This window comes from Lipotes vexillifer, unplaced genomic scaffold (genome assembly GCF_000442215.2).
Source record: "Lipotes vexillifer unplaced genomic scaffold, Lipotes_vexillifer_v1.1 scaffold1028, whole genome shotgun sequence".
Lineage (NCBI taxonomy): Eukaryota > Metazoa > Chordata > Mammalia > Artiodactyla > Lipotidae > Lipotes > Lipotes vexillifer.
Genome location: NW_006779287.1, coordinates 1,370,065 through 1,373,818, shown reverse-complemented (window position 1 = coordinate 1,373,818; position 3,754 = coordinate 1,370,065).

The following is a 3,754-nucleotide window of genomic DNA, read 5'->3' as shown; positions in this document are numbered from 1 at the left end:
TCAACACTGTAGATAAAAGTTATTTGGAGAGAGAACACTCCCTTTAAACCAAGGAATAGATGCTGATTAGATGAGGAAAGTGAAAGAGAGAAGTACAACACCTATTTTTTTTTTTTTTTTTTCCTTGCGTTATGCGGGCCTCTCACTGTTGTGGCCTCTCCCATTTGCGGAGCACAGGCTCCGGACGCGCAGGCTCAGCGGCCATGGCTCACGGGCCCAGCCGCTCCGCGGCATGTGGGATCCTCCCGAAACGGGGCACGAACCCGCGTCTCCTGCATCGGCAGGCGGACTCTCAAGCACTGCGCCACCAGGGAAGCCCCAACACCTATTATTAATAATGATAAAATGACTTTGAATTTCTCCAGCCCCTTTCATCTAGGAATTTCAATTTGCTTATATTAACTAATTAGACCTCACTTTTACTTTATCACCCCTGGTAAGAGAATAAGACTATAACATTAGAATTTCTACATTCTCTTGTAGTTTTCAGTACTTTGCAATCATTCATTTGTTGTTCAAGCCTACAACCTACTGAGTAAGCTAGTATAATTAATCACTATTTTACAGGTAGGGAAACTGAGACAAAAACATAACATCTTGCCAAGACCACACAGTGAGGCAGTTGCAGAGCCAGAATCAAAGCCAACTAATATTTGAATCCAGGGCTTCTGGTGGGAAAACTACATCAGTTGATTTTCCCCACTATCCCTCCTACACAACTATCTTCGCACACAGGTAGCCTTAGGAGACAGAACTTCAGAAGTTTTAAAAATCAACTTAGAAATAGGAGAATAATGTTAAATCTTCCAAATATTTCAATTCAGGATGACTCAAGAAAGTCTAACTAATAACCCACAATAGGACAGGGGGAGAAAAGATGACGTGGGCAGCATTTATTATTTTTCCAAAGATTTACCCCTGAGTGGAGAATTGAAGAAGACAAACAACAGTACATAACCTGTGTTTTATGTATACATTGATATTATTTGGTGTAGGCTCAGATTGTCTTTTCTCCCCACCCACGAGTAGTTTGGGGAAGGGGCTGGTAATACCTTAAATGTCTTAAATTTCAGACCTTCCCCCTTAAGTCTCAATGACAGCATCAGTGACAACTCTTGCAGAACACTGAGCATTTTTAGCCCTTTAGAACCTACTCATTTGAAGTTAGTGAACTTCTGAAGAATAATTGCTTTAAATATCATATTTTAACATTCAAATATTATACTGAAAAAAACCCGAATACTTTATCAGGCATTTGTTGTCACTTGACCTTTTCCAGACCTCGAATGTTAGCCTTATTAAAATCCACGGCTTTTCTGCCTCTCTCTTTTGGGAAAGCGGGGAGGGAAAGACCTAACCCATAGACAAGTATTTTATTTAACTTTAGAGGCAACTGGAATATTTTGTTTCCTTTGTGAACTTTCCAAGTACCTTCTGCCCCGGGCAACAAGCAAGGGGCGAGTTTAAGGAGTGGTGAAACCAAAAGTGGCTTGACTGCTCCTGTCAAAAAATAAAAATCAACATGTCCAGCATTTGACATACATACACTCCAAACTTGCATCTTGTACATGAAGCAGGGTCAGATCAGGCCAGGCCAGGCCGTACTCCCAATGGTAGTTATTGCTGGAGAAGTATAATGTCACAGGCAAAGAACGTTGGACCAAATAGTGCCCCTTACCGCCATATCACCATACTCCCAAGTCAAGTGGGGCACTTTGACATAGTCTTAGTGCTGTCTATGGAAACGCAAAAATAAATAAACCATCCCTTGATGACTAATCTCAGACTTCAGGCAATGTACGAATGGGTGGCCAGGAGTACACACTGAACTGCACATTCCTTGGTGGAAAATTTGTACCACTTGTACTTCTGTTAACTTGACTCATTAATAGAAATGCTAACACCAGAAGGGAGGAGACCCTGATTTTTCATAGAGAGAATCAGTATATGTCTACTCTTCCATTCTCTTCCATTCGCCCACCCTGCAAAACATCAACAATAAGACATTCTCCTCCAGATTTTTAATTTTAATTTCTGCAAATATTGTCAACTTTGCCAATGAGAAAGCAACGAGTTCCCCTCTTCAAAAAAAAGAAGAGAGAGAGAGAAAAGAAAGAAAGAAAAAAAAAGAGAGAGAAAGAAGGAAGGAAGGAAGAAAAACAATAGTTCCAGATGTGACAAGTTCATTGCAAGAAGAGTCAGAGCAAGAAAGTTGCAGAAATAGAAAATTATTTTAATTAATTAAAGTTAATTATCCTTGAGGCATTTAAAACACACACACACATATACTCACATCCAAATCAAAGGATACATGAAAAGTTCTCTTAAGGAAAAATAATTTGGCAAGTGACTGCCTGGTAGAAATTTACACCACTGGTGAAAGTTATTCACTGGATACAGAACAGCTAAACAGGCAAGTTCATGGGAGAAACCAGCTCTTTAAATTTCAATAGAAAGTTAGAAGGCCATTGCCTATTTGGCTTAGCTTTAAATCTGCGAAGCTGGCATGGGGGCAGCTCATTTTTTTACATACAGGTCTTCATTCTAAAACAAAATTGGACCCAACTGTCCCTTGCAATTACATTTCGGGGGCTCAAGCTGGGTGTTTGTGTTTTTTCTAGGTGATTAATGGCGCTTACATTTAAATGGTCACAGTCCACTTCCACAGTCATTAACACCCCATTAAGATGGATGAGAAGAACTTCACACCTTTTGTTTCAGTCCACTGGGCCATGGACTTAAAACAGCAAGGCACTGATTTAGGAAGGGAAGATTATCTGCACAAACAGGCTAAAACTTCCTTTAAAAACAAATTTTTTAAAGTCCTTATAAAACCTTATTTTTAAAAACACTCTTTAAATATCATTTTAAGGACACTAAACCCAGAGTTTCCCCATACCTGAACTTATGCATATATTTAGCATGGTTCTTCAGTATTGTTTACCGAAGCTCAGGGTTTCTCCCCTACTGTTTCTTTTGCTCTAAGCTTATAATTATAATGGGGAGCCTTCTGTTTCTAAGAAAAAGTAGTAGTAACATGAATATCAAGTTACCTTTGAGAAAAAATACATTCGTGGAAGTCCATGCATGACAACCTAAACACTGGCTCCATTTCTCCCAAATGATAGTGGAAATGTCATGTTTTTGGAAAATTCAAAGAAGAGATAAATTGTTTCTATTTAAAGGAGGATGAAGAATCTAAAAGTTGAGAGCAGGATGCTGCCTGAAACTGCTTAACCATGGATGTGGCCAATGACACTTGGTATTTTTAATCTCTTGTCAGAAAGCCTTCCTACCAGAGACCCCTGTGTGATGACAGCAGTGAATTTTGTAGAAAACCCACTTGGTTTACAAACTTGCAAAACACTGTACCTCATCCTTGGAGTTGAAGTTCTCACAGGCAGAGCAAGGCACATTCTCCTTTTAGAACCAACAAACACTGAACTGCCAGGGTGGTTCTTATGTGAACAGGAGAGGGTCAGTCAACATGGTATCAACAATTTTATCATTTGGATTAGCAGTTAAGGAAGTGACTTTATTGAATCAAGTTATTTATTACTATCATCTTTGTTATTATTATCTTCCATTGAAACAGGTGCCTTTCAAATCATGCAGCAAAATTTTTAAAATAATGAAAACATGCATATCTTAATCAAGTCAAAGTCCAGAATCTACAGGCATCTCACACCACATTCACACACACACCTGATATTCTTCGTTATACTTTTACATAATATACAGAAAGTCTTTCCCT